The following is a 22,393-nucleotide window of genomic DNA, read 5'->3' as shown; positions in this document are numbered from 1 at the left end:
GGGAGGACAAGTCTTCCCTAGAAGCCCACAGTGAATGTCCCCATAGATCTCATCAGCCATAACTGTCTCACATGGCTGCTCCTAGCTGCAAGGGAGTCTAGGAAGGCAGCATCCATAGTGGTGAACCACACTGCCTTGTCACTCTTGCCAGAGACCTGTACCCTCCCCAGTCCCACCTGAACAGCCAGCTCCCCCACTGCACTCTGCCTCCACCCCCTCCTCAGCATCACTGTGTGCAGCCCTCCCCCCCTTCCCCCACCTTTTTCTGACATACTCTGGGTCCCCTTCAGCTCTCTCCTGGACCCCAGCCCACCTGCTCCAGTCCATGAAACAAGAAAAGTGATATTTTTCACATCCAAACCTTTCCACAACCCCTGCCTTCTCTGGGAAAAGCTCAAGCTCCTTCAGCTGTCTTCCAAGTCATCCTGAATGGGCTCTGCTTATCTTTCCACCCTCACCTCCTACCATTCTCCAATAACCCCCAGACTTAGTATAGATCCCCCTTAAGCCAACCCTAGTCAGGGAATGGAGTGCTTGTGGTTTTGGTGGGCAGGGACCCCAGGAAGGGAGCAGGAAAGTCAGCCGGGCAGGAAGGAGCTAAGAAGAGCGTGCTGAAAAGCGCCTCACCAGGTGGGGAACCCAAGCTTATCCCTGGTGCAGAACACGCCCGAGGGGCAAGGGAGCTAAGTACTTACCCTCCTCTCTCAAAGATCACTGGCCCGAAGGCTGCTTCTTGAGGGGCAGGGTGGGAGTGAATTCTCTGGTTCCTGTGACTTTCCAGCCTGATTGCTCCCTCGGGCAAAGGTGCAGACTCTTGCAGCAGGAGTGTGGGAGAGCCGGCCAGCCCACACCCCACGTGAGGCCAAAAGGAGCACAGTGAGCATGGGACAGCAGGCTCCCTCCCCACAGCCCAAGGCACCCACCTCCTCCAGCATCCCCACGCTGCTATTTGAGGCCCCACACCTGTCCAGGCTTCCTTCTCTACCTGCCCTGTGGGATGTTCCCCTCCCCCTCCACCTCACCCACCTTCAACCCAGCCCGACCCAGCCTCACTCCTTCTCTGGGACTGAGAACTCACTTCTTCCCCCGGTGGAACCCCATTCCTGCCCGACCACAGTCCAGTCCTGCCTTGAGCCCTGAGTCAGTCTTCAACCCCTGCCCCTGCTGTGGCTCTGGGCCTTGGGACCTTCCCCAGCTCCCTGGAAGGGGAAACAGAAGAAGGGAGGGAAATGGAGACCAGAAAACACTGCCCCTCCCAGGCGCTGGCTCCAGCAGGCAGAAGAGCAGAGACCTGGGGCTCACCCACTCCACTGCTGGGGACTGGGGAGGGGAACTGGAGACTGTGGCACCGAGGAGAGGGAGGGCAACTTGGCCAGGACAGACAGAAAGCCCAGCCCCTCACTGCAGCGTAGGAGACGGCTGACCCAACAAGGAAGGGGTGAGGTCTCTGGAGCCACCAAGGCTGGGCTCAAGCCCCTTCACCTTGCTGGGCCTCAGTCTCCTCACTAGAATGGGTACAGTCACCCCGTATCACAGGTTGGCTGTGAGGAAGGCACAAACTCAGAAGGCCCAGGCAATGGCAAACAAGCCAGGCTCAGCCCCAGACCTTGGAGGGGCCAAAAGAGAGGCTGCTCAGCCTTCCTGGCACAGGTCCCCACACGGGCTGGCCCACCCTGGCTGCCATGCCTTCCTTCGAAAAGGGAGCTGCTGCTCAGTGTGCAAGGCCTAGTCCAGGTGTTGTCTGATTGGGGCTTCAGGCAGAAAGGATTGCTTCCTGCTCAGGCCTCCTCTGTTCAGTCGTCCCGGGCGGGGCTGGGGTCCATATCCTCACCAGTCCATCCCCAAGACTGGCAGCTCCACCAGGCAGACCTGCGCCCGCCCCCGCTTCCCACCTGGGGCCCAGCACAGAGGGTGCTTTCTCCACTAGTGTTCCGGCAGGATTGGGTCCTCGGGCTCAGCAGCCCAGCCTGCGTGTGAGTTCTGTCTCAGGGCTTCTCCCACACAGACAGCCTCACCCCGACCCCAAATGGCAGGACAAGGATGAAGGCATCCCAGACTCCAGGAGTTCAGGGACCAGGGGCCTGGGGGGTCTGTCGCCTCGTGGGCCAGGGCTTCCAAGTGTGTCCTTTGGGCACATTCCAAGTCTGCTTCCCCAGATTCCCTCGGAATCCAAGCGATGGGAAGACCCTGAGAGGCCACCTGAGGGTGGGAATGTGGAGGCCCCAAGAGGGCAGAGAAGTGTCAGACAAGACACGGAGAGGCCACACACGGGCTAGGACCTTCTTCCTCCAGCCCAGGGGCTCTCTCCTTCCCGCCTTCTCAGCCAGTGCCCTCGCTGAAGCAGAACCAGCCTTTCAAAGCTTCCTGGGCTGCAGGAAGGAGCCTGGGGCCTGGGGCTGAGCCCTGCAGCCATTCTCCTTCATTGAGCCTCAGTTTCTCCTTCAGGAAGTGGCCATCAGGGGACTCCTGGGAGACCTACAAGCTTTAGCAGTACACACTAGGAGGGAGGTAGGCCAGAAAGGGCATGTGTGGCCCTATGACGGAGAGGAGACCCTTCCCCAATCTTGTGTGTCCCAGGCCCATCTAACTGGCCCGTGGCCTCTGGGTGACGGAAGGCCAGTGGGGACAGACCCAAGCACAGCGCAATGGAAGCAAGTTCCCAGGCCTCCTCCCCACCCTGAAGCCTTTTCCCCTGTGCCCATCCCCATCCCCTGGGGTCCAAGGGCTGGTGAGGAAGATGACTGAGGGCTGGAGAGGCTGCAAAGCCCGACCTCTTCTGACCTCTGCAGCTGGGTGGCGCCTGCTTATGGGCACGGGAAGGCCGCCAGTCTCACCAGCTGTGCCCTGGGGTGTGGGCTGCTGTACACCCAGCTCATGAGGCGGTCAGTGGGAGCAGCTACTTGGGCAGAGGTGGGGCTGGGAAAGCCCCAGGCTGTAGGCTGGGTTGGTGACAGGCGGCCCAGTGCCCAGGCCGAGGACAGGACACTGTGTTTTGATTATTTCCAGTTTCCTGACCCCCAAGTAGTGATTTAATGTTCCTGTTTACTCCGAGGGTTAGAACAGGAGGCGGGACCACTAAGCCAGCCTCCCCTGGCGTCACCCCCAAGACTGCCAGTAGGAGTTTTGTGGCCAGAGGGAGCAGAGGATCCCAGGGGGTGGGCACGAGGCCTCTGCATACATCAGGGACTCTTGGGATTGCCTCAAAACTGAGCTTTGCATACAGCAGGTCCTGGGGAAGTGTTGCAGATTGCAGAGTGTGGCTGTCCCCAGGAAGTGAGACTGGGTGACCCGCCCCAGCTGGCCCGAGGGGCTTCCCCACTGTGGGGGTCCAAGGCCACAGAGCTCTCCTGGCCTGGTTAAGGATGGCTTCACCCTAGACCTCCCTGACATTATCCAGGGCTTGGACTTCAGCCAGGCCCATCCACCCCATGGCATCTGAGTGCCTGGAAGGCGCTGCTAAGCAGGCAGGGCCAGCAGCCCGTGGCTGGCTGGGAGGGACTCCAGAAGTCACAAGCCCAGCCCCTCACTTCTGAAATCTTGGCACAAGGGGCCGGCTCTGAAAACCACTGGAAATACAGTTTTCCATGGCATCCTCTGAGCGTGCATCTGCATACAGCAAGCAAAGGGTGTTCACGCGGGAAATGATGACCCATGGGTTTTTTTTTTAATCAACATGAGTTTGTATCATTTGTTGACAAAATAGTAAAATGTCAATAGGTTTCAGCATAGGCATGTCCTACCCCAGAAGGTCTATGCTTTTATTCAGAAAGCACCCACCTAGCAGGCATTGGGACCACACAGACCCGTAAGAGGAAGGAGGGCTGCGAGGGAGGCGCCGAGGCAGGGCCTGGCTGGGAAAGCCTCTCTTGGAGAACCCCTGAGGGAGCTGCAAGGTGAGCACCCCAACCTCTGCCTTCAGCCCTGCCAGGTAGTGGGGCCAGAACAATCGCTGACCCAGGCAGAAGCGAGGGGGCGAGGAGAGTGCCTGTGTCCAGTAGTGCCATGACTCCCTCTTACCTTCTGTCCACTACTGGGGTGACAGCGAGCTCACAGAAGGCAGATATGGGGAGCCAAGAATCCCAACAGCATCGGGTCCCCTTGAGGTTGACAGGAACCAACTTTCCTTTGTATTTCCAGTCTTCAGTTGGCCTTGGACAGAGCCCAAGATCTCATGAGGAAGGAGCAGAGAGGCCTCTTGGTGTTGCCCCAAACATCATGGGGCCCAGAAATAGATGTCACTGAGATCCTGGGATGGCAGTGCTGGAGGGGCCTAGGACATCACAACCCCACCCCGCTCCATCTTGACCTCAGTTTCCCCATCACTGGAACCAAACATGAGCCTGAGGACCCCACAAGTCCCTGGTCACCCACCGTTACGGAGTGGGGTGGAGACAGGCGAGTCCCCCATCACCCACCGTTATGGAGTGGGTTGGAGACAGGCGAGTCCCCCATCACCCACCGTTACGGAGTGGAGTGGAGACAGGCGAGTCCCCCATCACCCCCGTTATGGAGTGGAGTGGAGACAGGCGAGTCCCCCCATCACCCACCGTTACGGAGTGGGGTGGAGACGGGTGAGTCCTCCATCACCCACCGTAACGGAGTGGGGTGGAGACAGGCGAGTCCCCCATCACCCACCGTAACGGAGTGGGGTAGGGACAGGCGAGTCCCCTGTCACCCACCATAATGGAGTGGGGTGGCCATGGAGGGGTTTGTTTTTGGGGACACCTTGATAGGCCAGATATGGCTGGGCCCTTCACATACAGCAGGGCTGTTCCCCAGCCTCCCCACCTGGGACAGAGGTTGGTGTTGATGCCCCAGTTTGGCCTTCTTCACACCAGGAGTCACACAGATCTGGTGTCCAGCCCCTGCTCCATCACATACAGCTGTGCGGCTTTCTGTAAGCACCTTGACCTCTCTAAGCCCGAGGCCACTGATGCCTGGAATGGGAGTGAGTCATCACTAAGTGGACTCCAGAGTCTGCAGTGGCGCCCTAGATGATGGCGGCTCTGAGAAGGATTCAGAAACTGTGAAGGACGTGCACCTGGGAGGAATCCCAGCTACCATGGCCAGGCTTGCCTTCCCTGAGCACACAGTGATGTGAGGCGGGGACTAGGGGTGCAGACCCAGCCTAGAAACCCAGTCCTGCCGTTCATTCGCCAGGTATCTGCTCCTCTGAGAGCTCAGGATGGGGCTAGAATGATACTAGAGACCAGCGCCAGGCCTGTGCCCCGCACACAGCAGACGTTCGGGAAGTTCTCAACCAGAGCAGGCACAGGAGCAGAGAGGGCTTCAAGGTCACCCACGATGCAGCCCAAACACTAAGCGCTAGAAGCCTCCAGGCCCAAGAGGTCAGACCTGTATAACCCAGGGAACCACCCAGCCCTGGCCACAGCCCCACCTCAGGGTGACCCCTGGGCTGCCACTGTGCCTGGAAACACTTGGACAGGGTACCTGGAGGGGAGCTGTGGTGCTGCTTGTGGAAAGAAGTGAAACAATGGAAGCCAGCTCATTCTCTGAGTCCCTTCTTCCAGAGTGGTGATTTAGAAGGAAAAAAAAACACTGCCCAAATAACAGCGGCAAAATCCTGCAATTGCCAGAGAAACAGAGGTCGGTGGCCAAGAAGGATTGCAACACAATGGCCTGGGAAGATGTTCACTCGTGCCAAGCTGTGAAGGACCAAAGCTCAGGGCACCTTCCTGGCTGCCTGGCCTGGCCCTGGGGCCTTGAACCCGGACCCCTCACCCTGGATGTTCAAGCCCTGCCCCCAGGGATGCACAGCGTTCGACTAGGGTGGCCACAGGACTCCACGGTGTGTGTGCAAGGTGGTGCCCTGGGAGACTCCCAGGAGCCTTTGGGCATGGGGGTGGGGATGGGGAGGTCTAGAATCAGGAGGTGGGGGAGGGGTTTGGACAGGTTTCAGGGATGGCTGGCTAGGGAACCAACTGTCTGCCTCCACATTAGCACCAGCGGTCCAGGGCTGTGGGCAGGAAGCCTGGAGGAACTGAGAGAGGCAGGGGGGCCCTGTTGGGAGACACAGGGGGAAGGGAGGGAGCCAGTCATTGCATTCCTGGAAAGGAGCCCCCAGACCCCCATGGCCCCAGCATTGTAGCCACAGCCCAGCCAACCACCCCTGCCAGCCCTCCCACAGCAGGCCTTCCTGGCCATCGCCTGAACCACGTGGGCCCATGCTGCCAGGCTGACCGGACTGGCCAGCTGAGCTAGGGATCATTTCCTGGACCCATTAATCACAGGATCAGGTTCCATGTCGGCAACAACAGCTCAACCCCAGGCGAGCTGGGCTCCGTGTCTGTTGACCTCTGCTCCGATGCCCCAGCTCTCCAGGTCTTGATCAAGGTGGTGGGGTTAAAAGTGGCCATCGTGACTGTGTGCTGCCCACCTACCGTGTGCAGGGCCTGGGAGAGCCCAGAGGAAAATGAGGCCAGTGCCCAGTGAGGACCCGGAGGCTCATGTGGGAGAAGGAGCTAGCAGGGATGTCTAACACATGGCAGCACCCACAGCTTGCAGGAGGCGCTGGTGCTCACGAACCCCACTCTGCCATTACCTCCCTCCCCAAAACCCGCATGTCTGATGCCCACGGCCCTCCCCCAATAAAATACCGGAAAGGGAAATGAAGGAAGAGGCTGCAAGTTCCTTTGATGCCCAGACCCACACACTGGGTGTGGCAAGTTTCCCAGCAAGTGAGCTCACCGTTGGGAGTGGAAGCCCCCATCCTTGGGACCAAGGTCTTGAGAGCTGCAGCCTCAGGTGCCAGCCACAGCCATCGCCCCTGCAGTCCACAGCCACTGCCACACAGTCTGAACTCCTGAGCTCCATCTTGAGTCTCTGGGTGGGAGCAGGGCTGCTCTGGATGGGCAGTCTCTTCTAAGCAGGGTCTACAGAATCATCCGTGGTGGGCAGTAGCCAATGTGGCAGGGCCTCCAGAGTGCAAGCGCTCAGATTCGTCCGGAAGCCCTGCCAGCCTCCAGAATCCTCAGATGTGGAGGACATGGCATCTGTGGGCCTCAAAGGAGAGCAGGATGGAAGGGCAGGGGGTCCACTTCAGGTGTAAAGCACAGCTCAGGCAAAGCCAGGAGCAGGAGCTGTGCCCAGTTGAGAAGCGGTGTGGTGGGCACGCAGAGAGGGCTGCAGCTAGTGACAGTGTGAGCAGTGGAGTCTAGGGCAGGGTTCCAGCACTGTGGGCCCAGGAAAATCCCAGGAATGCTTGCACTATCCCGGAAATGCTCCTTTGGGGCAGAGTGGAGTGGCAGGGCCTTCTTCCTAACAGGGCTGCCCCCAGATATGTGCATGCCAGGCCTCTGTGCCCTTGTACAGGGGCACACGGAAGCCCAGAGAGACGAAGCATTTCCCCAAGGCCACCCAGGCCCCTGGCCACAGAGCTGGTCCCCACGTGTTCTCCTGGAGAGATGCTGCAACCATCTGACCTGGCTGCCTCGCTCAGCTTGTCTGAGGGGCAGGATCTCACAGGCAACAGCCACACAGTTAGCGACTCAGGCAGTCACCAGCCCCTATGATGTCTCTGTGGGATTTAGACAAAGGCAACAACCACACAGTTAACCAGTCCCTGTGATGCCTCTGTGGGATTTAGAGAAAGGCACCTCCCCCAGGAGGAGGTAGCCCCCCACCTCCCGGGGCCCACAGGAATGTGGGGATGGGCTGCATCCTAGTGCCCTCACCCCTCACTCAGCACACCCCCGCAGTAAGAATCCTGCCACCATGGCGGCTGTATTTTAATGCTTACCATGCAGCAGGGCCTTGACAGTGGTTCCACAGGGCCCACCCGTGTACTGGATTCTGCTTGTTCAGGAGTCATTATCTGAGCAAAGTTTGTCTCCCTGTAAGCAATGTACAGGAGGATCCAGTTCTGTTTTTCTCAACTGTGTATCCTAGCAACAAGTGTGCCCAGTAACAAACACTCCAAAAACACCTATAAAACGAAGGGTCTCTTTTAGCCCTAAAACAACCTAATCAACCCCATTGTACAAATGAGGTTGGAGAGTTGACATGACTTGCCCGATTCATGCAGCTGCAAGTGGGTCTGGAACTCCCAAAACATCCTCTTCCAGACCCACCTGAGATCCCTCTGCTGACGGGGGCAGCCTCCCAGCCAGCAAGAAACAGAGCCCTGTTCTACCATTGACTTGTGATGTCCCTACTCACAGTTTCCCTGTGAGTTTCCCTGAGGCTCAGTTTCCACTTCCACAATACAAGAAGTTTCAATATCTTTTCCTGAGAGTCTACACTCTACAGTCTGAAATAGGAATACTAAACCTACAGCATGCATGCCCTAGCTTGTACCCTCTGTACTCACGGCAGACATCATCAATCAATCACCAATCAATCTTTCCCACTAAGCTCATATTAAACAACAGAATCCTTCTCCACACAGTGTACAGGGCAGCCATTGGATCAAAAGTAACATGTAAGATAAAACCTGTCAGGTGGCCAACATGGTGAAACCCCATCTCTACTAAAAATACAAAAATTAGCCAGACGTGTTGGTGCGTGCCTGTAATCCTAGCTACTAAGGAGGCTGAGACAGGAGAATCACTTGAACCTTGGAGGTGGAGGTTGCTGTAAGCTGAGATTGTGCCACTGCACGCCAGTCTGGGCAACAGAGCAAGACTGTCTCAAAAAAAAAAGATAAAACCTCTCTACCATCTCTGGCCTCCCCAAGGGAAGCCTCCATGAATGGTGACTTCTGACTCCTGTTGGCAAGGAGCCCCAGGCTGCACTGCATCCATGCCTGTCTTCCCATCAGACCAGAGCCCCATGACCCAGCCACAAGACCCAGGCCCTGCAAGCACCCTCAGAAAAGTTTACCAAATTGCTGTCTCTGATGATTCCTTATTTGTGAGTGTGTTTAATGCCAACATCTCCTTAAGTATCAACTCAGATTTCATCTCGTCTGGAAATCCCCCTAAGATTTCCTCCCCGGTATGAGTTAGGGATCCCTGTTGTGCCTGTTCTAACAGTTCTGCTCTCCTTCAGTTGATCAACAAACACACAGTGTTTTACTTAGGTCGGTGCAAAATTCATTGCGGTTTTTGCCATTACTTTCAATGGCAAAAACCGCAATGAATTTTGCATCGACCTAAATATTTGTCTCTGAGTCTGTGAAGACACTGCGACCCTTCTCCAAGCCAAAACCCAGGCTAGAGGAAGGTGAGTGAAACTGCAGAGAGTGACAGGGCCAACTCACCTGCAAGCAGGCACGGCTCATTCATTTCCTCGTTGATCAGGTGTGCGTTTCTGGGATGCACAGGGATTCCTCCCAGGCACCATCCTTGCCCTCTGGAACTTACACGCTGGTGAAGAAGAGACTATTTAAGAAACAGTCAGGCCGGGCGCGGTGGCTCAAGACTGTAATCCCAGCACTTTGGGAGGCCGAGATGGGTGGATCACGAGGTCAGGAGTTCGAGACCATCCTGGCTAACACAGTGAAACCCCGTCTCTACTAAGAAATACAAAAAACTAGCCGGGCGAGATGGCGGGCGCCTGTAGTCCCAGCTACTTGGGAGGCTGAGGCAGGAGAATGGCGTGAACCCGGGAAGCGGAGCTTGCAGTGAGCCGAGATCCGGCCACTGCACTCCAGTCTGGGCGACGGAGCGAGACTCCGCCTCAAAACAAACAAACAAAAAAAACAAGAAACAGTTATACATGTAATTAAGTGGCCATAAGTAGGAGACTGTTTAAGAAGGGGGCCGCCAAGTGGGGGCTCCCTGAGGCTCTGATGTGTGGCCAGAGCCCACTTTCTCTCATTAGTCTTCTCAACCACCATTTTGCATAGGCCCCAAGAGGGGAGCAGGCCCAAGGGCCCTCAGCCAGGAAAGAGAGGCAGATGTGGGTATCCAGCCCCCAGCTTCTCTCTGTGGTCAGACCCCACACTCGCCCTGGAAGGAAAGCATCCGGCGCCAAGCTGGGTCCCCCTGAGTCTGCCTCCAGCTGTGCTGGGGACCAGGAAACCATTCCCTGGGAAGCAAGGTGCCCTGTGGGTGCCAGTCGGCCCCAGGCTGCCAGGGCTGGTGGCAGGGCTGATTTCTTATGCAAGGGTGACTTCAGCTCCATGAAGAGGGTGGGCAGGAGCTGGCGGGGACAGGGGACAGTCCCCACTCCAGCCACACCTCGCCAACACAAAAAGGTTGGCAGAGGAGTCTCCCCCAGGCCCCTTCCACCAGTGCCACTGGGTTCGTGCTGTCGTTGTAGTGCGGGCAGGCGCAGCGAGCAGGTCTGACAGCTCCCCCACCCACCCCCTTGCCAAATTGTACTTAATTATAATGATAAATGATGGCAGGCATCCACGACCACATCGCAGAACATGACAAACACTCCACGTCGCCGAGCCAACAAGCCCCGCTCCCCCCACCGCGGTGTTTCTGAACAGGAGGCTGAGAGGGGGTTATCTGAGGCCACGGCTGGCTCCAACAGGGCCTAGCCCAGCCTGGACCCTGCCTGCTGGCTTAGGGCAGGCACTACTGGGGAGCTGAGGGCCTGAACCCTCGCCCAGCCCGGTGTCCCTGGGTATCACCTGCTCCTCCTAGCAAAGCTTGCCTCTGCGCATGAAAAAACAGCCCACCGCCCGCGGGGAGGAGCTGAGCGAACACTCAGCAGCCACTTTCTGGAGCCACACTGCCCACACAGGCATCACCAAGGGGACTCTGAAAGGGTCTGAGGAGGTCACAAAGAGCACCCAGAGTGGGCGAGGCCTGGGGGCTTCTCTCCCTGACCACAGCAAGTCTTCCTCACTCCACAAGGGTCGTGGGCATTCCTGGTACTGCTGGATGGAGAAAAGCATTTATTTCCCCTGGGAGAAGTCCCTGATGCGGATTCCAGCTCTATGGGGTGGAGGAGGGAAGGGGTCTACGCCTTTCTTCCTAATCATTGCCGCAGGCGGGGCTCCGGAACAGCGTGCTGGGGTCCCGGTCCCACCACGTGGCCTTAACATGACTGACCGCCAAGTGCTCTGTGCGGGCGTGCGGCCTCATCCCCACCACTCCATCTGCGTGGTGAGCCTTGCAGCTTCTGAGAGACAATAATAATATGGCAGCTGCCGCGGAGGTGGTCCTTCAGCAGAGATGTGATGTGCTGGGCGGCGAACCAGGAGAGGAAGGGTGACCATGCAGATGGAGCTTGTGTTTAAGGGCTCAGGGTCAAAGACGGCCTCAAACATGCATGGGTGGAAATCACCCGAGAGGGGATGCTGAGTGGCAAGGGGCTGAAGAGGGGGCTTGCCAGGGAGGGGAGTTAGCCCAGGCAGGCCCCATGGGTGGCAGGCGGATGGCAGGGAGGAGCTGCCTCCATGCTGGGGAGGGGCAAGAACCTCTCCTGTGGAGGTGGAGCAGAGATGGCAGGTGGGATCATGGCACTTGGGGACAGAGCGAGGTATTGCGGGAGGAGAAAGATCTGACTTGCACAATCAAGAGGATAGTGGTTCCACGTGAGAGATGGGGGTGGCCCAGAGAAGCTGGTCAGCAGGGCATTTGGGCTTTCCAACCCCCCCCCACCAGATGTCTCAGCACAGCCATCCAAGGGGCAGCTGGGGGCACGGGGCAGCCTGGCCTCAGCAGGGAGGCCTTGGAGCCAACAGTGTTCAGCACCTCTCCATGTTCAAGAGTGGGCGAGGTGGCCCAGGCAAGGTGAGAGGCAGCAAAGACCCAGAAGCGCCTGGGCCCGGCCCCTGCAGGTCAGAAATGAATGCCCCCAGCAGAACCCCACGCATCCCGGATTTCTGGGCTCAGGATGAGCCTACCAGGCAGAAAGGAAACCAGAGCGTAAGGTCCCAGGCACCTGGAGAAGAGAAGCTTTCAGGAGAAGAGGTGTAGATAACCATACTGAAGGCCACTGAGAGGCCTGAGAAGGGACCCCTGAGTGGCAGGACAGAGGAGCCATGCCAGTCAGGGCCTTTAGGAGACCCCGGCCCACACAAATCAGGTGACATCAGGAAAGCCTAGTAAAGAGGAGGGTTAGGAAGGTGTGGGAAGGGTGGGGGCACTGCAGGGCCTACTTGTCTTCCAGGGTAGAGACAGCAGGCACAGCTCCTCCCCACCCAAGCAAAGAGGGATGAAGGGAGGGACAGTTACTGGAGCCTGGAATCCAAGGGTGGAATTGGGTGGAGAGGACCCAGGGAGGGTGGATACTTTGTTCAGGGGAGCAGCCAGCTCACAACACTTGGGCAGGGGGTGAGGGTGCTGGAGAATCAGTACCCCAACTCACTCTCTACCCTCAGTGTCTGGGCAAACCCAAGCAGAAGCCAGTGGGCCCAAGTGCCCTCCACCACCACGGGGCAACTGGGACCCCCTCAGGACACGGAGCAGGTAGCAAGCTGTGTTCTTGCAGCCGTTCCCAGGGGTGCACAGCAGCTGTGGGCAGAAGCCTGCTGCAAGGAGGAACCCTGAGTGAAAGACCTCGAATGTAGATGCTTCCATAAAAAGGAGGAAGGAGCTACTAGGAGCTGGGGAGGCCGAGACTTGAGGGCAGATTTTGCTTTTGTTTTCTAAGTGCCTGGAGAGCATGGATTCAGGAGCAGAGAGCAGGGACACAGTTGATTTGGAGAAAACGTGGGAGGTGGTGGAACTGACAGCGTGATGAGAGGGGCTGGAGCGGGTAGGTCTGAACCCAGCGGCCAGGCCACGGGGAGGGCCCGGGTGAGTGTGACGGTTTGGCGGCAGGAGGTGTGGCAGGGATGGTCTGCATCAGAGGGGAGCTTGCGCCCACCAGCCCTGCCACCTACCTAGCTCGGTGTGCAGCAGGCTCAGGGCTTTCCCGGGGTGGGGTCCTGCCAGTTGGGAGTGGCAGTGAGGGAGCTGAGGACTGGCTCGGTGGAGCCCGCCCAGAGGGACTGACATAGCAGGGCTAGGTGGGAGGGAAACTCAGAGAAGGTAAGGGGGGATGGGGGCCTGGGGCAGCAAGAACCAGGTACAGGGCATCCTGAGTTGGGGTTTGTGGTGTGGCCAAGGAGATGTTGGGGGACCTAGGCTTCCAGAGGCAGGGCACGCCGGTGTTGATGCAGTGTGGTGTGTCATGAGAGGGATGGGGAAGCACACTGGGGAGGGTTGTGGGAGCCTCGGAGCCCAGGACTGAGAGGCCAGGGTGGTGACTGAGGCACCCACAGGGATGTGGAGACTTGGAAGACAGCCAGTGCAGGGTGAGAAGGAAGACTGAGGTAGGGCGGGGGCAGGGTGTGGCTGGTAGAAGGGTGGTCACAAAGTCCCAGGGGAAAGGAAGGCAGAGGTGTGGGGGCTGGAGCCACAAGCAGGCGGCCTGGGGTGGGAGGAGGAGGGGTGGGCCTCCCCAGAGGGGCCGGGAGGAGGGTGTTGACTAGCAAGTTGGAGGGCACTGGATGGGGCACATCCAGGCTCCCTGGGCATCCTCAGCCCACTGCACAGATGGGGAGACTGAGGCTCAGAGAGGCAGAAGATGAGTGTCCACCCCCAAGGCCTAGACCTGCGGGACCCAGAAATTCCTCTCTCAGACCCCACTTCACACTCAAGTCCCCCGCGAGATTATTTCTGCTCTTGTTGCAGGGAGGAGAGGAACACTGGGGCAGGGGGTCCACCAAGGGCCCCTGGAAAGCCCTGCCTGCAGGACCCGGGGCTCGAGGGGTGATGGTGGGGGGCAAGCCTAGGCCTCGCGAGGCTGGGGAGGGGGCCGTGTCTGTGTGGAGTACAGGGCACGCTGGCTGGGCAGGTGTTTGTGACCGCTGGGGTGCCTGGTGTCTTTCAGGAGGAGGCTGCAATTGTGTCTCCAGGCAGTGTGGGCAGTGGGAGGGGAGATGTGGAGGCACGTGGGGTCGGCTGCTGTGGGGGCTCTCTGCAGGGGGCATGGAGGGCCCGGGGTGGCCAGGGGCGGGGTGATCTGGGGTGCATCGGCAGCACGCACACACGTGAGCCGGCGTGTGGGAGGAGGGAGGATGAGGGTGGGTGGGAAGTAATTAGCTGGAGCCTGGTCTCCCTGCAGAGCCTGGACGCCAGCCCGTGTCTGGCAGCCTCATCTCTGCCTGCACCGCCCCCCACCCCTCAGTCTTACTGTGGCTCCCCCATCTGCCCCAGAGTCCCCAGCAGCCCACCGGGGACAGTCAGGCAGTCCTCACTAGGGTCCTCCCATCACTGTCAGCTGGGTTGGGTCAGGGGTCAGCACAGAGATGATGCGGGAGGGCCAAGAAGGCTTCTGGTGTATCTCTGAGGTTCACATCCCCACGCTGGCTCCTAGAAGGCACAGGGGCACCACCCAATCCAACCCATGATGGCCCATATGAGAAGCCCAAGGTGGAGGGAAGCGAAAGCCCTAGCCTGAATCATAGAGCAGGTGGGAACAGAAGCAGTTCTGCAGACCACCCCTACCCCACCCACACCTCTATGCTCAGGATCCTCTGGGGAATTCAAGCTCCTGGGCCAGCCTGGGGCAGCAGCTGGGCTATCTGCCTCAGGCTGGTCCTGCCTCTGCTCCTAAGGTCACGTGAAGCTTACATCTGCCCCCTGAGGCAGCTCCTCCCCTCTCGCCAACCCCAAAGGCAGCTCCCTCACAAAAACAAGGCAAACAAAGAGTTAAGAAAGGCAGGAGGGACTAACCCAGCCAGCCAAGTGCAAAGCCGAATGCCCCAGGGAAACAGGAAAGGGGCCCCAGCTCTAGGCTACAGCCTACAGGGTGGCTCCCAATTGTCCTGGAGCAAGCACAGGCCTCTGGATAGAGCCAGAGGTCATCTAGGACCTGGGAAGGTCATCTAGGACCTTATCTGCCCATACCCCTCCACTCCTTCCCACTCCATTCTATGTGATTAATATCAATTCAGTAACTATTCAATGCAAGAAGCTAAGGTGCATCCCAGACATTTCTCCATCTTCCATCATCATACGGCCATCTGCCCATCTGTCCCTACACACCTCAGTCCATCAATTCATTGGCCCTACCAGCCAGCTGATAAACATCCTGTGATTTATCCAGATGGGTCCATCCATCCATCTGTCCATCCAGCCTCCCATTCCTGTATATAATTCTGTTCATTCATTGATACAGTCAACCACTGGTCCACCCAGCCATCTGTCAATTCATCCAGTCATCCATGGATTCCTCTACCCACGAATCCACTATCCACCATCCACCCACAGTTCACTCATCCATCCTTCCATCCATCCATCCATCAGTAGATCCAGCTAGCCAGCCAGTCAGCCACCCATGTGCCCATCCTAGGACCCTTTGCCCATTCAATCATCCATGGGTCCAGACATCCATCCATCCACCCACTCACCCATCACGAACATCAAGCACTCAGGCCCCTTCAGAAGTCTGTGGAAGGCCAAAGCCCATTTTCTTCCTGGCCTCCTCAATTGCGGCTGACCCCAAACTGTGTCCTTTCCCATCGCCTCTAGGCCTGCTGTCTGTGTACAGAGGTTGTTCCGTGGGTTCAGCCTCGGCCTCCCTCCTGGCCTACTAGATAGAAACCAGGAACAGCAAGTGATCCCACAACCACTTCCAGTGAAGCTGTTGAGGCTGCCCTGCCCCTGGTCCCTCTGACATGATGAGCAGGGAATCTCCAATCCTCAAAACCTCCTCCCTACTTTCTGCCCATGCCCTGGATCCCATTGTAATGGCATCACGTCAGCAATCATCACCCTCATGTGTGTGGCACTTACTTGGGCCAGATCCTGTTCTGAGCACTCTACACATATCTGCTTACTTGATCCTGGCCATCACCCAGTCGCCCAGTCATCCTGTGAGGCTGGCAGTGCTACTACCCCCATTTTACAGACAAGGTGCAGAGAGGTTAAGAGATGACCAATGATGCTGATGTTGACTGGGCCGTGCCTACGTGCCCGGCTATGCTATGCTTCACATGCATTATCTACTTAATCCTCGTGGAAATGGGATTTCCATTTCCACGAGGGTTAATGCTATCCCCATTTTACAGCCGGGTTCACTGAGTCCCAGTGAGTCATCCAAGGTCACAGACCTGGAAAGCAGGGGTGTCAGAATTGGAACACAGCTGTCTGACTCCAAAGCCCATGCGCTTCATCAGCCAGGTTTCTGCAGCTGCTGCTATGGCTGAGATGTGCCCTGGAAATGGGGTTGTGGGGAGGGTTAACGAGAGCCCGGGAAGCATTGCCCATCCTATCTGCAGGGAACACGGGTCCATCGGACTCAGGGTTGGGGGGTTAGGGGGATTTGGGGTCAAAGCAGGAGTAAAGCCAAGAGGGAGGGAAGGAGGTAAGACAGAGCCAGGGCAGAGTGAAGAAGGCCACTGCCAGGGGTGGAGTGGTGAGTAAGCCAAGGATCTAGCCAGGTGATAGGCAGAGGCCTCAGAGAGGGTGAGGGCTCCAGAGAAGCCCCTGGCTGAGTCAGGGTCTCAGAACTGAGTCAACTAATGGGCCTATAACAGGAGTAAGAAGTGCAGGCAGGCACTGGCATTTTCAAAACCTGTTCCAGACCTGAGCGCCATTTGGGAGGTCTCATCAGAGCCCTACCTTAGGAGCAAATCCAGTCAGGGATGCCTCAGGCAGCATTCAGGAGGCACGCGGCAGACACTGGGTACCGCTGATACCCGGCCTCCCCAGGGCTGTGGGCATCTGGAAGTTGTAACAATTAACTTTTCCTCCTGATTCTTAAAATAAGATGTAATACTGCAGAAAGTTTTGGGAAATGAAGGAAAATGTGAAGAAGGAGAAAAACTCATCTGTGACTTGTGCCCAGGAAAGCTGCAGGCTGCTGAGATGCGGCTGCTGGGATCTTAGGAAACCTCTCGGTCAGAACCAGCCCAGAGACTCCGCCAGCCCAGAAATGTGCTCACTTCCCTGAGAGGGCTGTGTAGACACCTTCTCGGGAGAGACAGGCTCCACACAGGCCTCTGCTTTTCACATGCTCACTCATTCCTTCACAAATGTTTTTTAAGCACCTACTGTGTGCTGGACTGTGGCCTGCTGGGGGATCTCCTGGCCAAGACAGGGGTGGGGATGGTGACAGGCATCGTGGTGAATGGTGGCTTCCAAGCAAGCAGTTTCGAATCCCTGTGACCTCAAACGGTACAGTTTTTGAAGATGTGATTAAATCAGGATCTTGAGGTGAAAAGATGATCCTAACTTGTCGGAAAGGGGCCCTAAACACCATCACAAGCATCCCTATGAGAACCAGGCAGAGGGAGAAAGAACTGTGAAGACAGGCAGAGACTGGAGGGATGCGGCCACAAGCCAAGGAAGGCCAGCAGCCACCAAAAGCTGGAGGAGGCGTCCCTACATGTTCCCCTCCAAACCTACCTGGGTGAGTACAGTCTGCAGACACCTTGACTTGAGCCCAGTGAAACTGACTTTGGAATTCTAGCCTCCAGAACTGGAAAAGAACACATTTCTGATGTTTTAAGCCTCTAAGTTTGTGATGATTTGTTAGTAGTTATAATAGTCAGGGTTCTGTAGAGAAACAGAACCATCAGGCTGTATAGGGAGACAGGTTGAGAGAAACAGAAAGAGATTTATTGTAAGGAATTGGCTCTCCAGATTATGGAGACAGGCAAATCCTGAGATCTACAGGCAAGCCAGGGTCCAGGATTGCCAACAGTGTGGTTTCCATCCAGAAGGCCAGCAGCCTCGAGACCCAGAGGGGCTGATGTTTCTGTTCAAGTCCCCACTCCCACACTGGCTCCTAGAAGGCCGGGGGTGCCGCCCCATCCAGCCCATGACAGCCAAGTCCAAAGGCAAGAAAAAGTCAATATCCCAGCTCAGAGACAGACAGGAAGCCTTCTCTCTTACTCAAAGGAAGGTTGGCCTTTTGTTCTATTTAGATCTTCGGCAGATTGAAGGAGGCCCACTCACATTGAGGAGGGCAATCTCCTGAGCCCACAGATTCAAATGGGAACCTCGTCCAAAGACACCCTCACAAGCAACCCCGGAATAATGTTTGTGTGAATATCTGGGCACCCTGTGCCCTAGTCAAGTCGACACATAAAAACCAGCCATCAAAGCAGCTGAAGGAAATGAACACAGCCTCGTGTGCCAGGATAAGGAGCTCTGCCTTTGTCCCGAGGACAGTGGGGAGCCATAGAAGAGTATTCAGCAGGGATACATCAGGGTGAGGCTGGGCAGGAGGGAGATCCTGTGTGTCGTGGCTGAAACAGAGATGGGGAGGAGGCCCGGGCCTGACAGAGGGGTGGAGAGACTCTACATAAATCTATCTAGGAGGTGGGATGAGCAGGTCTGTGTGGTGAGGGAGGGAGAGTAGGGGTGACATGCAGGTTCCTGGAACAGGTGCAGGCAGACAGCAGGGGAATTGTGAGTTTTGCTTTGCTGGGGTGACCAGGAAACCCACAGCGTTCACCTCTCCACCCCACATCTGCACAGACACCCGTCACGGGGATGTGCTAACCTAGCGAGTGTGGCCACCGGACACTGGCCCATGTGTTGGGAGAGCCGCCAGCCCTGGCCTAAGAGTGCTAACCCTTGAGGGCGTGGCCTTAGCTAAGGCTCAGAGCACCTTAAAACTCAGGACTGGGCGGGGGGGGGTGGTGTGGGGGACAGGGGCACTGGGCCTGGGGAAGGAGAGGCTGAAAAGTGTCTTTTTTCCTGAAGAAGACAGAAATCCTCGCCTCACCTCAGCTGTAATAAGCTAATTTTCTCTTCTAAATGGGGCGTAATCAAATTCAGCCCCATAGCCTCATTTCTAGGCAACTTTATTCATTGTTATTTTTATTCCAAGAATTCCTTGGCATTTTCTGGGAGCCACTGAAGTGTTTAATAGCTGCCTAAGTAACGGCGTGCCCTCTTTGGAGCAAAACTGAGGAGCAAAGATTCCTAACTGGGGAGGTTCTGGAAGGACATGTGAGGTCAGCTGGCCCAGGTGTGGGAATGAGGCCAGGCTGGCAGGGCCGAGGGGCATCTGGCTCTGGCTCAGTGGGCAGGACCCGGGCTGGACCGGGGCCTACAGGTGGTTCTGAAAAGCCTGAGACCTTGGGCAGAGGAAGCAGTCAGGGACCTCTGGATTGGTGGGGAGATGAGGCAGATGTGCCATACCTGAGATGCAGAGGGTAGGGGGATCCTCAGAGCTCCCACTCTCCATAAAGGCAGGGTTCCAGGGAACTGGGGGCTAGCGTCTACAGCTCGAAATCCCCATTAGGCCCAGCTTTGTGGCCCACAGGCTTCCTGGGGTGGTCCCAGCCCCCAGCAAGGAGTCGCCAGGCCTTTCCCACGCCTTCTCAGAGGCCAGACCACAGGACAGGGTGGAGGAGACCCTGTCCTACTAAGAGTGGGACATGGTCTGCACCTCCTCTGTGTCCAACACAGGGATGCCAGGCAACAGCAAAGGGCCAAGGATGAGCAGACAGAATGGGCACCTCCAGATGCCAGAAGGGAGGCAGCCACCATGGCCGGGAGTGTCTGGGCTGGGGAGGGGGTCAGGGGAAACTTCAAGACAGACCACACAAAGGTGGCGAGTCCACCAGGCTGAGGGGACACTTGGACGTCAACAGCTTAGACACAGAGGAGAGGGCAGTGGGCAGCCAAGATGGACTGGAACTAGTATCAGGAGAGGTTGGTGGAACTTTGAGGAACCTGAGGAGGTTGGAAATGCCGGAGCCGAGAGCCAATGGGGCAAGAGGTTAGGGCTCACCTGGCTAGGGCTGCCCAGCCACTGTTAAGCTCCATGTCCCCCGACCGTCCCCTCTGACACCTGTGTTCAGAGAAAGGGCATCCACTGCCCCCAGCACTATTTTTAGCTTCCCCAGGTCCCCTCCATCCCCACCGCACGTGGCCCCCAAGCCCTCCTGGGCTCTGTAAGGAGCTGTGAGACCATGGTGGGTGCGGCCAGTATGGTTCTCATTCATGTTGCTTAAATCATTAACTGGGTCTTTTGTAAGAGTCATCTGACGTTCAGGAAGTCTTTTGATGCCTTTCAAAAGGCTTTTTTATAAGTGTTTCTAATCCTTTTCTCTTAAAAACAGGAAGTTACACTTTGCAACCCTAAACACCAGAAGGTCGGAATTTGGTTGGCAAGGCAGACGCCACAGGCTCCGGGATGGCTGTTAAACCCGCCCAGCCCTGGCCCAGCTCTCAGACTGAGGACACAGACAGGGGCCCAGGAGGAAAGGGCTGGGCCCAGACCACCTCGTGGGTGATGCCTCCCCAAGAGAAGATGTGGCACACAGGTCTTCTCCAGGGCCCCTCCCCAGACATCGGACCCCCACTGCCAAAGCTAGAAAGCTGGGTGTCATCCTCAGAGCCCATCTTCCTCAGCCCCACCCCCTGCTGCTGCCCTTTCTACTCCTTAGATCTGGCCCCTCCCTCCCTGCCCACTGCCTGGAATGGTGTTGTGGGGCCTTCACTTGCCTGCACAGGGTCCCGCAGGACGGGGTGGAGGGCTGCTTCTCTCCCCTTCCTTCCCACCTTTCACTCAGCTCCAACTCCAAACCACGCTGTGGTTCCCTGGCTGCAGCCATTCCCTCACACACGCTGTTCCTCGCCTGGACACCCTCCCTCTGCTTTTCCATGCAGTGAACTCCCTCCTCACTCCTCGGGGGCCCCTCCTCTAGCAAGTCTTTCCTTTTCTAGACTCCCTTTCCCCTGGATCCCAGGACCTATGTGCCCTGCCCTGGGCCTCCCTAGGAAAGGAGGGCTGTATCTACAGCCTCTGTGCCTTTCACATCTTCTCTTCAACATGTCTGTGGGAACTGAAGCAACCAGCTCAACTGATGAATCTTAGCAGGAAACTATTTCACCAAAAGAACTTGGCCTCCACTCCATCTGTGCCCACGCCACCCCCACCCCCAGGGACCAGCCACTCTTGGCGACATTCTCCAGGGCCAGACCTGCTGCAGCACCTGTTGTGTAGCAGCTCGGGTCCAGCCAGCCTTCCCAGGGTGGTAGGAACCCAGCCCTGCCCTGGAAGAAGCAGCCCTTTCCCCTGTTGCAGGATCCAAGCAAGTGCTGGGGCCTGCAGGTCAGCCAGGCCAGCAGGGAAAGGGACTGGAGGATGCACAGCCCTGCCAAGGACAGTGTTCAGCATGGACAGAGCTGCCCAAGGCAGTGAAAGGGGGCACCCCATGCCCAGAGGTGTGCCAGTCCTGCCTCATACACCAGAAACGCAGTGAGCATGCATGCCCTTGATAGGAGTTGGATTTGAAGACCTGCCAACTCACTTCCAACTCATGAGTTGATTACCTGTTCATTCATTCAACAAGGAGGTGCTCAGCCCTATTGTGATAGATCTTCAGAAGTTGGATCTAGTGGCTGGGAGCACAGAGGCGGACTGGGGACAGTGCTTCCCTCCAGGAGCTCCCAGCCCATGGACTGACAGACCCAGAAATAAACGATCTCTGTCTAGAACGCTAAACTCCATCTTGTTCACCACTGTACCCCACAATACTAGGCACAAGGGCTGGCATACAGCAGGTGCTCAACAAAGATCTGCTGAATGACTAAGTGCTGTAATCGAGGCCCCACTGGGGGCTGAGGAGCCCCAAGAGTATGTGGAGGAAGGAAAGTGAGGAGAGACCTCCTGGAGGTGAGGTCCCCAGGCCAAGCCCTTGGCATTCCCAGCTAATGGATCTGCCAGTCCAGGGCCAGCCAGGAGGCAAGGAAAGCAGGGTGCAGCCCCGAAGGCACAGGTGGGCTGAGCAATGTGATTGCAATTCTGTGGAGGGTGCAGGAAGACCCTGGGGTGCTGGGCCAAGGAGCAACGGGACCAGGTTTGTCTTGTGGAACAAGAATGGGCTGCAACACGTGGGAGGCCCTGGGGCTGGGGACAAGGATGGACCTGAGGGGATGCAGTGGGTTTGGCTGCAAGCAGCAGGCCCAGAATGACAGTGGTTTAAAAAATAAGTTTACCTCTCAAGAAGTCTGAGCTGAAAGGTGCCCTCTACTCCCCCAGGTCACAAGGGCCTGGCCTCGTTCCTGTCTTGGGGACTCCCCAGAGCGAGGCTCCTCCTGGGTGGGTAATCTGCTCCTACCCCATTGGCCAGACAGAGTCACATGGCCACATCTAGCTGTAAGGGATGCTGGGAAAGGAATCTTCCAGGGCAGCCAGGTTCCGGGAGGAATTTTGTTATGAGGGAAGACGGGAGAGAGGCTGTGGAGGGACAACTGTGAGGCTGTATCATGGACACTGATTAGGGAACAGCTCGTGCTTTCCCTCTGGAGGGGAGGCATGGGGCCTGGGCCAAGGGCGGCTGGTGATAGAAGGCTTCTAGAAGGTCCCTGAGTGAGGCTGGGGTGTGATAGGGCTGCCTGTGAGATGGGGAGCACCAGAGCAGCACAGGCAGTGTGGGATTTGGCAGAGGGAGAGCTGTGGGCTGCGGAGGTGAGTTGGGCCGTCTTGAGAGTGAGCTGCCTAGGGAACATCCCTTGGAGGTGTCCAGGTGAGGCTGAGGTGTGGGACCCACCTACAGGGAGAGGGCCGTGTTGAG

The 22,393-nt window shown here is 57.3% G+C and overlaps 1 long non-coding RNA gene across 2 annotated transcripts; it reads right to left on the bottom strand.

Annotated features, from left to right (window-relative positions):
• Nucleotides 1-6,649: 6,649 nt before the first annotated feature.
• Nucleotides 6,650-10,641, bottom strand: LOC117070708. 2 transcript variants are annotated; one of them, XR_004432016.1, is made up of 4 exons: nucleotides 10,547-10,641; nucleotides 9,221-9,341; nucleotides 7,760-7,853; nucleotides 6,650-7,537 (listed from the first exon to the last, which is right to left on the bottom strand). It is a non-coding gene; the product is annotated as an uncharacterized LOC117070708 (long non-coding RNA). The 2 variants fall into 2 exon arrangements; XR_004432017.1 differs by having other exon boundaries at nucleotides 9,221-9,326.
• Between the last annotated feature and the right edge of the window lie 11,752 nt (nucleotides 10,642-22,393).

This window comes from Trachypithecus francoisi, unplaced genomic scaffold (genome assembly GCF_009764315.1).
Source record: "Trachypithecus francoisi isolate TF-2019V2 unplaced genomic scaffold, Tfra_2.0 Lachesis_group3, whole genome shotgun sequence".
In the NCBI taxonomy this organism is placed as follows: domain Eukaryota; kingdom Metazoa; phylum Chordata; class Mammalia; order Primates; family Cercopithecidae; genus Trachypithecus; species Trachypithecus francoisi.
The sequence above is the reverse complement of the archived record's forward strand: the minus strand, read 5'-3'. Positions and strand labels throughout refer to the sequence as shown.